Here is a 15,372-nt window from a genome sequence, read left to right on the forward strand (position 1 = left end):
TTTGCAAATGGATCTTGATGCCTTGGTCGATTAAGAAGTCCACTCTAATTATGATTTCATCAACAATCTCTGCCACTACAAAATTGAGTAATACCGTGACGTTCCCAATTGCTACTTAACATGCTACTTCTCCAATTACCTGGGTGTCCTCTCCCGTGGCTGTACGTAATCTTGCTCCAAGTAATGGTCTTATCTTCTTATTGACTAAATCTGATCGAATGATGGAATGGGATGCACCCGTATCTACAGTCAGTAAACGTTCCTTTCCATCCACATGTCCTCAGACAGTAAGATTGCTTGACTTTCTTCCAATTTGCCAGATAGAGATTATGGGGCATTCAGTTGAGGGAGCCAGCTGTCGCCCCTTGCGGTTGACTCGTTTTAGTTTAACGATTGAGTGGATTTTGAAATTTGCTCCTCTCCTTCAGCTCTGCGTTTACGGCCACCCACATTGCTGGAACTGTTAAGATTGGTACTTAAATAACGTGCAAATTGCCCTGGCTTTCCACATTTAAAGCATTTGACGGCACCATCGTTTTTCTGCTGCGTTCCTTTTAATGCTTCCAAAATTGTGTCTACCCAGTCTGGCCTTTCCACTTCCACGCGATGAGCTCTGTATGTGGGCTTACTCAAAAGTGACGCTGTTTCCTGTGTCAGCGCATGGGATACCGTTTCTGCGAATGTTGGTTTTGGGTTTGCATATGTCGTTCGCTTCGTTACTACGTCCCGTATGCCATTTATAAAACTCTGGATTTTTACCCTCTCGGTGTACTCCACGGGTGCATCCGCATTTGCCAAATGAGCCAACCTTTCAACATCCGAAGCAAACTCTTGCAAAGTCTCATTAGCTTTTTGATAACGGTTTTACAATTCTATTTGGAATATCTGTTTTCTCTGCTCACTTCCAAAACGTCTATCGACAGCGGCCATCAATGCTTCATAGTTGTTTCGCTCTCCTTCGGGAATCGTCTGTAGGATTTCGGCTGCTGGCCCCTTCAATGCTACGAATAGAGCTGCAGCTTTATCTACAGCATTCCAGTCGTTCACTGCTGCGGTCTTCTCAAACTGTAGCTTTAAGACCTGAAAGGAACAGAACCGTCAAAGGATAGTGGGTTTACCTTTGGATTACTCGCTGAAACTGTTGGCCGATTTATTTGCAACCCCTGTACACGACCTCTCAAAGCTTCTATCTCGGCATCCATTTTGTCCTCGAGCTGTACAATTTTTGTATTCTGTGCTTATAACTGCAATGATAAGCGGTCCTCTTGTGCTTCCATCTTGGATGTAATCTGTGTCGACATTTCTGAAATACGCGTTTCTTGTGCTTCAATCGTCGATGTTATTTCTGACGACATTTCTGCAATACGTGTCTTCTGTTCTTCCATCTTGGATTCTAATTGAGATGCCATATATGTCTTCTGTTCTTGTAAAAATAGCTGTATATATGAGATGATAGAAAAAAATTGTGCAGCTTAAATATTTTGATTAAGTTATGAGATTTTGAGTATGAAATGTGTATGACAATATAATATTTAAGAAATAAAGCAAAGAATGATAAATTAGAGGAATGAGGGATCTAAGTAAAAAGAAGGTCGTGTGTGAAAAAAGAAGAGGGAGAGAAAGGAAATTTTAAAGGGTAAGAATAAGAAAGGTTGAGAGGTACAATTTGAAAAAGATCAATAAAATCTTTTATACCGATTGCTTGGCTTTAAGTAGCGGGAAGGAGTGCGTTAAATTACATCTTCTTATTTAGATTAGTATCTGCCAAACCAAGCAACGCCGGGTACCCTGCTAGTATACTATACATACTGTAACGAATCTACTGCAAATCTTCTTATTTGCAACCTTCTGCTAAGTTCGAATCACTAAACTGTTGAATAAATAACTCCAATATTTAATAATGCAAAATGGCCTTTATTAAAGTACTTCAAAATAAATAACTCTACTATTGTCCGACAGATTGCGTGCTTAATCAAAACTGATTGTAGCGCCTCTACCTTTGCTGATTTCCTCGTTGGATCTTCTAGGCGCTTCCAGAATTTACTTAGTTACTGCCATATAATTATAGCTACAGATGCACGTGTATAGCTTCTCATATGCGCGCGTATTTGTGAGTGACAATTCCACAATTACAATTGCATACTTTCGGGAGCATCTCAGATAAGATATCTGCATTTGTTTGTGCATCTCTTCTCCGCTGCGTGTACGTACATATGTGTAGACATAAAGATTGATTCGTTTATATAGATACATAATGATTGATTTATGGATGTGCATACAAGGCGCTGCTTAGCATCAGCAGTACCCCTTACTGTTGCTAATATTCGTAACAATATTATATCCCCAACATTAAAAATTTAAGCCAACTAGCCACCCAAACAGAAACAGAGTATATGTTTTGTAGTCAACGTATTTTATGCCACAACAACAACAAAAAATGCAATTGCAGTGTATCAACCAGGTTAGTATATTTTAACGCTAATTTCAAGTCAATTTAACTTGAAAAAAATTTAGTGATGTGAAAGTGAACTTTGAGCTGAAATTGAAATTTGTGGTTATGTTAACCGGTACAGTGCAGTGTTGTGCTACCTTGAGCTGTGTCCGGACAATCTTACCGCTGGCGGGGGATTGTTCCAGATAGTCAGAAGGCGGAAGTGTACAAACTTTAAATAACTGCCTGTCTTTTGTGGAGATGAGTTTGTGCACGAAAAAGGGCACAAATATTAAAAAAAAACAAGTAAAGACGGGACTGTCTTCGGCTGTGCCGAAGACTTCATACCTTTCATGAATGGGGCTGTACAATAATTTTATCCCGTTCGTAATCTCCAAATAATCGGATGTATAAGATAAGAAATATATAGTGAACAGATGTACATACCTAAACGATTTTTAATATAAATATAAAATGAAAAATACTTTGTGAGAGGATGCAAAGTTTTAGGTTTTTGTGGTCTGCATGTAAAAACTATGACTATGAATCACGTATTTCAACAATATATGACGTAAACGTAACTACTTGATGAAATTTGTTGAAATTTGAAGCTTCTAGGCATAAAAAGGGGGCAAAAATTACAGTTTATATGGGGTATATACTATGTATACCACCGGTCTCTATGATTTTTTCAGACAACAATATATGTTATACACGTAAGCATTTGGTGAAATTTGAACATATCTAAACGATTTTTAAGATAAATATAAAATAAACAAGTAAGGAAGGCTAAGTTCGGGTGTAACCGAACATTAGGTACTCAGCTGAGAGCTATGGAGACAAAATAAGGGAAAATCACCATGTACGAAAATGAACCTAGGGTAACCCTGGAATGTGTTTGTATGACATGGGTATCAAATGGAAGGTATTAAAGAGTATTTTAGACGGGAGTGGGCCATAGTTCTTTTCGAGATATCGCCATAAAGGTGGAACAGGGGTGACTCTAGAATGTGTTTGTACGATATGGGTATCAAATGAAAGGTGTTAATGAGTATTTTAAAAGGGCGTGGGCTTAGTTCTATAGGTGGACGCCATTTAGGGATATCGCCATAAAGGTGGACCAGGGCTGACTCTAGAATTTGTTTGTACGATATAGGTATCAAATGAAAGGTGTTAATGAGTATTTTAAAAGGGCGTGGCTTAGTTCTATAGGTGGACGCCTTTTCGAGATATCGCAATAAAGGTGGACCAGGGGTGACTCCAGAATTTGTTTGTACGATATGGGTATCAAATAAAAGGTGTTAATGAGTATTTTAAAGGGAGTGGGCCTTAGTTCTCTAGGTGGACGCATTTTCGAGATATCGCCATAAAGGTGGACCAGAGGTGACTCTAGAATTTGTTTGTACGATATGGGTATCAAATGAAAGGTGTTAATGAGTATTTTAAAAGGGCGTGGGCAATAGTTTATAAGTGGACACCTTTTCGAGATATCGCCATAAAGGTGGACCAGAGGTGACTCTAGAATGTGTTTGTACGATATGGGTATCAAATGAAAGGTGTTTATGGGTATTTTAAAAGTGAGTGGGCCTTAGTTCTATAGGTGGACGCCTTTTCGAGATATCGCCATAAAGGTGGACCAGGGGTGACTCTAGAATATGTTTGTACGATATCGGCATAAAGGTGGACCAGAGGTGACTATAGAATGCGTTTGTACGATATGGGTATCAAATGAAAGGTTTTAATGAGTATTTTAAATGGGCGTGGGCATTAGTTCTATAGCTGGACGCCTTTTCGAGATATCGCCATACAGGTGGACCAGAGGTAACTCTAGAATGTGTTTGCACGATATGGGTATCAAATGAAAGGTGTTTATGATTATTTTAAAAGGGAGTGGCCTTAGTTCTATAGGTGGACGCCTTTTCGAGATATCGCCATAAAGGTGGACCAGGGGTGACTCTAGAATATGTTTGTACGGTATGGGTATCAAATGAAAGGTGCTAATGAGTATTTTAAAAGGGAGTGATCCTTAGTTCCATAGGTGAACGCCTTTTCGAGATATCGCCATAAAGGTGGACCTGGGGTGACTCTAGAATTTTTTTGTACAATATGGGTATCAAATGAAAGGTGTTAATGAGTATTTTAAAAGGGAGTGATCCTTAGTTCCATAGGTGGACGCCGTTTCAAGATATCGGCATAAAGGTTGACCAGGGGTGACTCTAGAATTTGTTTGTAAGATATGGGTATCAAATGAAAGGCATTAATGAGTATTGTAAAAGGGAGTGGGCCTTAGTTCCAAAGGTGGACCAGGGGTGATTCTAGAATGTGTTTGTATGATATGGGTAACAAATGAAAGGTGTTAATTAGTGTTTTAAAAGTTGTTAGGTATGAATAGGTGGAAGGACCTCTTTATATTCTTAACTCTACACAATAAAACCTATCTATTATAACGACAAATTCCCGCCTTCTCTTATTTATTTGTAAATCCACCCGCTTATTGTGATCATCCACGGTTCGCCCACCTACCCCCAGGAGCAGACGCACCCGGCCGAACATTTGGTCCTATCTCCCCGAGAAAGGAATTAAAGCGCCTATATACAGTCCACATCACAAAATATCATAGCTGACCGCACCACAAATCACAAAAAATTTATACGGAAAAGCATTTACCCACCAACAGCAATACAACACAAAATTTGAAAGTTATATTGGGCCTCACATCAGCGCACATATCGCCACATAACACCAAAACGTGAAAAGGAAAAGGACTGAACCAGCTGAAGCCACTGCAACACCGTAAACTACTTGCCACGCCAAACCAGCATACCGCCAAATAAAAGTAAGTGCAATATTTCTTGCCACAATTTTTTTTTTGGTTATAATAAAAAATAAACAAAAACAGTGTAAAATCTATAGTCTGAGTGTAAAAAGTGTCGAAAAGTAAAAAGTGCAAACGCGAAATACTAACGTGGTTAGATTCCTTGTGACTATCTGGTCTGTCCCCACACCAGCGGTAAGGCTCACCAGACGCAGCACAAGAAATAGGTGCACATAACCTCACCTACATATAAAAAATTTTCACGCCATTTCGATTGCGGCGATTTTGCATTTTTCCTTTGTTTCACTTTAATTTGCACTAATCCAATAATATCTCCCCGAGAAGGGAATTAAAGCGCTTATATACAGTCCACATCACAAAATATAGCTGACCGCACCACAAATCACAAAAACATTATACGGAAAAGCATTTACCCACCAACAGCTATACAACACAAAATTTGAAGGTTATATTGGGCCTCACATCAGCGCACATAACACCAAAACGTGAAAAGGAAAAACACTGGACCAGCTGAAGTCACTGCAACACCGTAAGCTACTTGCAACGCTAAACCAGCATACTGCCAAATAAAAGTAAGTGCAATATTTCCTGCAACAATTTTTTTTGGTTATAATAAAAAATAAACAAAAACAGTGTAAAATCTATAGTCTGAATGCCACACGTGTAAGTGATTAAATTTAACCGCGAAAAGTGTAAAAAGTTTTCGGTGTCGAAAAGTAAAAAGTGCAAACGCGAAATACTAACGTGGTTAGATTCCTTGTGACTATCTGGTCTGTCCCCCCCACCAGCGCTAAGGCTCTCCGGACGCAGCACAAGGAAGAGGTGCACATAACCTCGCCTCCATATAAAAAATTTTCACGCCATTTCGATTGCGGCGATTTTGCATTTTTCCTTTGCTTCACTTTAATTTGCACTAATCCAATACATTTTTGTCACACAGTCGCTTTTCGCACAAGATTTTTATTATATTTTTACAGTTTTCGTCGAGTTCATATCAACGCGCGCAATTATTTTATAAAAAAAAATCGAAAGTGTATTGGCGAGTGGCCCCAACTTTTCTATTTCACGCAAAACACATTGGTGTTGCTCCCCCCCTGCTCCCTGTTTTTACGGCACAAATAATCTGCAAAGTCAGAAAAAATAAACAAATTAAAATCAATTTTATCATATTTAATCGTTGTTGGTTGGGTGATCCCGAGTGTTCGAGGCCGACTTTAATGACATAAATGCGGCTCTGCACACAGTAAACACTCTTGCAATACAGCAAAAAGAATTGCAAGCTAAGTGGGAAAAAGCAGATACCGCCCTGGATGAGTTACTTGACTCTGACACGTTTGAAGCAAAAAAGATTTCAGCGGTCAAGATCAAGCATAAAGCGGTATAAGCCGTATTCCTGCGATGCATGTCGAAAATGGCCGAACTTGAAGCCAAATTGAAGCATAAAAGAGATAGCGAGGTTCGACCTGAAGGAGTTCGTTCGCGTGAACACAGTATCCGCCTGCCAGCTTGCGATACTGAGGTATTCAAGGGCGACTACCTATCTTGGCCAACGTTTCGTGACCTGTTCAAGGTCATCTACAAAAACAACATTCGCCTAAGCCCAGTAGAAAAGTTGTTCGCCCTTAATCGAAAAACTCAAGGTGAGGCAAAGGACATCGTAAAGAAATGTCCCTTGACAAATGAAGGCTTCGAAACAGCCTGGAAAGACCTATGTGAGAGATACGAGAATAAACGGATTCTCGTAAACTCACAACTACAAATTTTATTTAATCGGAAAAAGATAGATAGTGAGTGCGGCAGCTCAATTAAAACTTTACAGCGCGACATAAATAATTGTTTGGTTTCCTTAAAAACCCATCAGATAGATGTTTCAAATTGGGATGCGTTTGTTACCTATTTATGCTCGAAAAAAGTACCTGAAAATACGTTGGCTCTATGGGAGCATAGCATTGACCACAAAACGGACATATCCAAGTGGGAGGATATGGCCAAATTCCTGTCGAATAGTTTTCAGACATTCGAAACAGTGTCTGCTTTTACAGGGAATGCCACTTCTAAAGTGCAAAAATCAAACGCGTTGAGACAATCGACTTAAACCCCTATGAAAAAACTTGGTGCTTTTCAAACAGAAGTATCCAAGCAAACAACAAAATCAATGTGTAAAATGTGCAAATCTACGGATCACCGATTACGCAACTTTCACGCTTTTGCGATTTAACCCCGGTAGAAAGAATTAAATTCGTTAAATCCACAAATAGCTGCCTGAACTGTTTATCCCCAGTACACACAGTGACGAGGTGCACCAGTTCGCACAACTGTTCCAAATGCCACTCTCGCCACCACTCGCTCCTGCATGCGGACACACTTCAGCAACCGGCGGTGCGCAATCCTTTCAAAGATGCGGATAATACCCCGTCAACTTCGGCACAGGCGGGGCAAAGACAGGAATCGGGACAACCACCTTCCTCTAAGAACCAGAATGTCAAATCCTGCCACGCCAATTCCAGCACAGGTGTGCTATTAGGAACTGCTCGCGTACACATCCACCATAATGGTACCGACTTCTCCGCGCGGGCATTAATTGATTCTGGGTCTGAATGTTCCTTCATAACTGAAAGGTAGAATCAATTTGCCAGCGAAGAAAATGCATGTTAAGGTTTCAGGCATCACAAATTCGGTGTCAGCTGAGGTGAAAGAAGCATCCAAAATTGAATTACGTTCACCAGTGGATCGTTGCTTCAGCCTAACTACACCCGTTGTTGTTCTAGCCAAACTCATTGGGAATCTACCATCCTGCCATATCAACGCAATGACTATGCAGCCATTCCCAGACTTGGTTTTGGCAGACAAAAGGTTCTACATCAACGAAGACGTAGACCTCATACTTGGTGGAGACATATATCCCCAAATTATAATGAGCGGTATAAAAAAGAATGTACTAAATACACTCTCGGCTCAAGAGACAGTGTTCGGTTGGATACTAAACGGTCGAATCGAAGCACCGAGTCCAACGAAGAACATCATGTCATTCTATAACGAAGTTGCGTTAGACAACCAATTGAAAGCTTTCTGGGAGGTAGAAAATGTGCCCAAAAACAAAATATTAAATGAAGATGAAAGGTACTTCGAACAACTATTTAAAGAAACAACGCAACGTAGTGAGAATGGAAGGTACACCGTGTCACTACCATTCCGGCAGGAATACCCTAACAATATTAACTTAGGACCGTCCCTGAAACGTGCATGCTCTCAATTCTTCCCGAATGAGGGGCGGCTAACAAAAAACCCAGATTTAGGTAAAGAGTATGTTCGAGTGTTATCAGAATATGAAACGGTCGGACATATGAGAAATGTAAAAAATAATATCCCATCCGACAATTCAGATCATTACTTCCTGCCCCACCATGCCGTTGTAAAAGCAGAAAGTACAACCACCAAGGTACGCGCAGTATTTAATGCCTCGAGCCCTACGGCGCACTAGCTTAAACGATATTCTACTCCCAGGCTAAATTCTACAAGCCGATTTACCCATATTAATCTTACGATGGAGACTATTCGTCTTCAATACCGACATCGAAAAGATGTATCGACTGTAGTAATTGAAACCACGTTTTTATTTTATAACAAAACTTTAAATTATATTTTTTAAAACGCCTAAATGTATGCGTCTATTTTATTTTTTATTTTTCACAACAATGAAAATTTTTGAAAATTGAAAAATCAATATTGAAAACTAACATATTTATAAAACGTTTTAAAATTACAAAGTTCAAAGTAACTTAAATACACAGTTAAATAAAAATAATAAGAAACGTACATTACTCCCCCTTCAAGAAAATCTAACATTAAACAAATTGAACGTAACTCTCTTTTTATGTAAATTCTTGGTATTGTTTGTGTCTGTTGTTTCAATTATTGCAGGTTTTAATTTGTCAATAGGAATAGTTTTAATATTATTATCTATTTCAAGTTTAAAACATTTTTGGTCTTTTTCCACAATTTTGTAAGGTCCTTCATATGGTTGTTGTAAAGAATGTTTATTAATGACTCGAACAAATGCAAATTTACCACTTTGAAGATCTTTTGGAACGTAAATTCCAGTATCACAATCCTTATGGTGACTTAAATTTGATCAAACATTTCGAAAATGTTCACGTAAATTACTTAAAATTTCAGATGCTGAGAAATTTTTAGCTGATGGCACAACAAGTTCCCCTGGCAAACGTAAATTCTGACCGAAAACCATTTCCGCTGGCGTAGCCGAAATATATTCTTTGTAAATAGATCGCAAACCAAGTAATATGACAGGTAACTCGTTATTTGTGTCCTCTCTAGCTATTATAGTAGTCTTTAATTGTCTATGAAACCTTTCAACCATACCATTTCCTTGAGGATGATATGCGGATATTGTAATTTGGTGACTACCAAGTAATTTAGTTAACTCTGAAAACAATTTCGATTTAATTGGCTACCTTGATCAGTTGTTATCTTTAACGGAACTCCAAACCGAGAAATATTTTCTCTAAAAAACTTATTTGCAATTGTAGTTGCTGAAATATCTTTTAAGGCATATGCCTCAGGCCAACGAGTAAATCTTTCAATAATCGTTAAAATATAGCGATGTCCTTTTGAAATGGTCCAACTATATCTAAATGGATGTGCTCAAATCTATTTTTGGGAATTTGAATTTTGACAACAGGGGATTTTGTGTGACGATAAACTTTAGACTTCTGACAATTAAGACACTCTTTTGACCAAATATTAATATCCTTATTCATATTAGGCCAATAATATTTTTTAACTATGAGCCGTCGTTTAGCTCTTGTACCCGGATGTGCTATTCCATGTAAAATATCAAATACTGTCTTTCGCAAATTACTCGGTACAAATGGCCTAGGAGTTTCTCCTGAAATTTCACACCAAATATTAAAATTTAAAATGGGAATACTAACTAGCTTTAAATTTAGATATTGAGAATCAGATACAAGTTGATTTAAGTCATCATCTTTTTGTTGTTCAGTTTGTAAAATTTTAAAATTCAGTTCTGTATTGTATATTGTATTAACCTCAAGATAGCGTATCTGCTACAACATTGGATTCTCCTTTAATGTATTGTATGTCATCAGTGTCTCGTTTGTCTAGGACTTCGTTCTGTTTTTGAATTTAAAGCAGTGGTCAAAGGTTTATGGTCCGTATAAACTGTAAATTGTCGTCCTTCCAAAAGATATCTAAAATGTTTTATATTTAAGTAAATCGCTAATAACTCCCTATCAGTTGGAGAAAGTTTTTTAGAAAAGAATGCAATGGGTTTAATTTTACTATTGTAATTTTGTTGTATAACGCCCCCAATCGCTGTGTTAGATGAATCTACTGTTAAAGATAATTTAGCATCTTTGTTAAAATGATTTAACAATATCGTAGATGCAAATTTATCTTTTATGCATTCAAACGCTTCATTCGAATTCTCGTCCCATACCAAAGCTTTTTCACGTTTCTTACTTACTTTGTTAATTAGATCATAAATTTTGTTTGTAAATTCTGCTAGTTTACCATACCAATAAATTTCTGTGCCTGCTTAACTGATTTCGGACGTTCGAAATTCCGAATAGCTGATACCTTTTCATCGGAAGGTCGAATACCTGTTCCAGAAATGTTATGTCCTAAAAAATCTATATTTGTTACACATTTACTTGGTTTAATGTTTAAACCGTACTCTGTAAGGCGTTGAAAAAAATCTTTTAAATGTTGTTCTTCGTCTCTACCTTCAATAAGTAAGTCGTCGATGTAAGCATATACAAAATCTAAGTCACCTACTACCTCATTTATGAATCGTTGAAAGGTTTGTGCAGAATTTCTAAGTCCGAAAAGCATTCTCATGAATTCAAACATACCGAAAGGAGTTGTGATAGCAGTTTTACAAATATCTTCTTCAGCCATAGGAATTTGGTGATATGCCCTAACTAAATCTAATTTTGAAAATATATTTTTATTATGAAGGTTCATATTAAAATCTTGAATGTGAGGTAAGGGATAACGATCGGGAATAGTTACAATAATCAATCTTCTAAAATCACCACATGGACGCCAATCATTCAACTCTTTTTTAGGTACAAGGTGAAGTGGTGATGCTACTGAAGAATTTGAAGGCCGACAAATGCCTGCTTTAACTAAGAAATCAAACTCCGTTTTCGCGACTTTGTATTTTACCGGATCTAAGCGCCTGGGCTTAGAAAATGGAAGACTACCTTCTGTTACAAGTCGATGTACTGTTGTATGTTTAACAGGTTTAGTATAATCTGACTCTGAAATAAGTGACGGAAACTCTTTAAATAATTTTGTAAATTTATTGTCAACCACAAATAATTTAGGTAATGGAATATTACAAAAATAGGATACTGTATTAACTGAGAGATTGGTTAATGGATCTACTAAACGTTTATGTTTAATCTTTATAAGAAGACCATATTTATAAAGAAAATCAGCGCCAATTTTTGGCTTGGCTATATCCGCAATCAAAAATGTAAAGGGAAATTCACGTCTTAAGCCTAAATTTACGTTTAAAAGCCTTTTCCCGTAAGTGGCAATTGTTTAGCCATTAGCTGCAGTGAGAATTATGTCTGAACGTTTCGTATGAGGAAATTTAGACGCGGGCAATACCGAAATTTCTGCTCCACTATCAATTAAAAAAATTAGCTTGTTTTCTCTATCAAAAATAAATAAGCGACGCGTCGAAAATTCTAAATTTCCGTTGTTCGTCGCTGCAACAACGGAAGAATTTAGTTTGTTGAATCTTTGTTTTTGTTATAAGAACAAGGTTGTTCACAACCTCTAGCATTATTTCCAAATTTGTAGTGAAATCTACACAACCAATTTGGATTATTACGCGAGTTAGAACGATGCCTAAAAGAATTTCTAAAATTATTCCTAGAATTAGAACGCGACCTAGATTTATTCCTATACACCTCTGTTTTAATTTCTGCTAACTCCAAAGAAAGTTTCTGAAAACTTTCATACATTAAAGAAGTGGTTTTAACTAGATTTTCAATAACTGAATTTTGAGTTTTTGTATCTGATATTGTATTTACTGAGAAAACTTCTTTTTTATTCATAACTTCAAAAATGTTATCCGCTAATTTTACTAATTCATTAATATTATTAGAACTTGAGCTAGCCAAAATTGCATTTAAATTTTTGGGAAGTTTTGTCAACCAAATCCTCTTTAAAATATTTTCACTAAAATTTGAAGCGGCTAACAAAATTAATGACCGATAAAATTCAGAGGGCTTGCGATCACCCATTTCAGAATCATTTAAGATTTTGTCAAGCTTTGAATTTTCAGTAAGAGAATGTCTTCTATTAAAACTTTTTTGAGTTCACTAAACTTGTTAGTGAGGGGAGTTTGGATAAAAATAAAATCTAAAATTGTTACTATTACGTCTTGTGGAATTGCTGTTATAATGTGTTCGTATTTGGTATTCTCTTCAGTTATATTTTTGGTGCTAAATTGTGTTTCAGGGTGTATAAACCACGCTTCTGGACAACTAGTTCAAAATTGTAGAAGTTTGACAGATGTAGCACAAATTTCAGAATTATTTTGATTTGCATATGGATTTACTAATTCTTCTTGATTCTGTAAATCAATAAGGGAATCATTTAAATTTTGTGTGAGTGTAGAAGTGTGTGTATTGTGTCGTAGAGAATGAAACATTTTAATTAAATTAAAGAAGGAGTTTACAAATTTAGTAAAAATATTAAATATCAATATTAAAAAAAAAATATTTATATTTTATAATAACTATTTAAATAAACAATATATATATATTTAACTTAAAACAAACCAATCTCAAAATTCTTCTTCCAAAATTTTGTTCCCTTTTAAATTGTGTAATTGTTTTAAAATTGATTGATGAAATTTGACGATGATTTTAATATTGTGCAATGGCTTTAAAATTGATTGATGAAATTATGCAATGGCTTTAGAAAGGGTTGAGCCTCTGACAGATTGATTGATGCTTGTTTCACTGTTTTGAAGCATTTGCATTTGACAAATGTGGACCTCCTTTTTAATAACTTTCGTTAATTTTACTTGATTTAGTTAAGTCAAATATTTTAAAAGAACGTTTCATTCGCACAAACGCATAAATGACTTTTGCTCAAAGAACTCGTAGGTTCCAAATCAAAAATGCATAGCAGGTGTTAGAAGCAAATGTCGATTATGATACGACTTAAATTGAGTATATATATACTTTTCATTGAGTTATATTGTTTATTTAGTTTTTTTTTAATACAAATTGTATTAATTGTGGCGGTGTGCACTATATTGCGATTTTTATCGAATTGAACAGCCGTCTGAATTATCTTGGTCAAATATGGCCTCAAAATAAAAACGTTTTTGATAATTCCACCACACCAAGTTACTGCAATGAACAGGAAAAATCGTCTCCTTTGCAAAATTTTAATTTAAAAATGTTCCATAAAAACTACTGCTGCGTTTAGGAATCCCGTATAATTTATATATTTAAAATCGTTTTTAAATATTTGTATGATCACACACACAATTTTTTAAAATAAGCAGAGATCGCCAATGTAGTAATTGAAACCACGTTTTTATTTTATAACAAAACTTTAAATTATATTTTTTAAAACGCCTAAATGTATGCGTCTATTTTATTTTTTATTTTTCACAACAATGAAAATTTTTGAAAATTGAAAAATCAATATTGAATATTAAAATATTGATAAAACATTTTAAAATTACAAAGTTCAAAGTAACTTAAATACAAAGTCAAAAAATAATAATAAGAACCCTACATCGACAAATTTGGGTGAACGAAAATCACACCAAATTTCAGAGTATTGTGCATTGCACTTCCCCGAATGACCCTATTAGTCTTTGCGAATTAAAGACGGTTACCTTCTGAGTGAATTGCGCTCCATATCTCGCGATAAGAACGCTCCTACAACTGGCAGACGACGTATCCAATTCACACCCTACAGCGGCTAGCATACTGCAAGAATACATGTATGTAGATGACGTGTTAGCGGGTGGACATACGACCACATCGACCATTAAAGCCAGAGATGAAATTCGTCAAGTCCTACACTCGGGCTTTCCACTTCGCAAATGGACAACCAATTCAGAGGACATTCTAAGGGACATCCCCAAAGCAGACCTGCTCAGTGAAAACTTCCTGGCATTCGAAGATACCAGTTCAGTGAAAGCATTAGGCATTCGATGGAATGCCCCCTCCGATTTATTTTATTTTAAAGCAGGGACGCTGGACAACCCGGAAACATTACGAAGAGAGCGATACTATCAGCAATCGCCAAATTTTTCGATCCCTTAGGATGGCTGGCACCAATGGTCATTGTGGCAAAAATACTCATGCAGGGTATATGGTTAGAAGGCACCGCTTGGGATGAACCAGTATCAACCAGTACGCTAGAACGATGGAAAACCTTCACCGACCAATACCATGAGATCGATAAAATAAGGATACTAAGATGGGTCAACTTTTCTCTAGGAACTGACATCAAGATTCATGGATTTTGCGACGCATCCGAAAAGGTTTATGCAGCAGCCGTTTACATGCGCGTGAAAACGGATAATGACACCTGGACAAACCTGCTGCTAGCAAAAACCCGAGTATCCCCAGTGAAAACTCTTTCTCTTTCAGGTTTGGAACTTTTCGGAGCCGTGCTGTTAGCGGAAATCACCGAATAAAGTTCACCTTTGGACGGATTCAACTATCGTCCTCGCATGGATAAGGAAACCGCCCTGTTCTTGGTCCACTTTCGTCGCACATCGGATCACCAAGATCATCGACATGGTCGGAAAGAAGGCCTGGTTGCACGTGAATTCATAGTCCAACCCAGCAGATTTAGGCAGTAGAGAACTACCTGCGTCTGAGTTGGTCAACAATTAGTTGTGGTGGCAAGGACCTTCTTGGCTGCAAGAAGACACTTCCCAATGGCCAGCACAAGAAAGTGACTACATCACCTCCGTAGAGGAAAAGAGGGCGAAGACCTGCGCAACAACAACCGTAAATTCTACCGATATTCTTCAACGCTTTTCCGACCTATCTAGGGCTTTACGGGTGCTATC

The sequence above is a fragment of the Eurosta solidaginis genome, chromosome X (genome assembly GCF_040869045.1).
Source record: "Eurosta solidaginis isolate ZX-2024a chromosome X, ASM4086904v1, whole genome shotgun sequence".
In the NCBI taxonomy this organism is placed as follows: domain Eukaryota; kingdom Metazoa; phylum Arthropoda; class Insecta; order Diptera; family Tephritidae; genus Eurosta; species Eurosta solidaginis.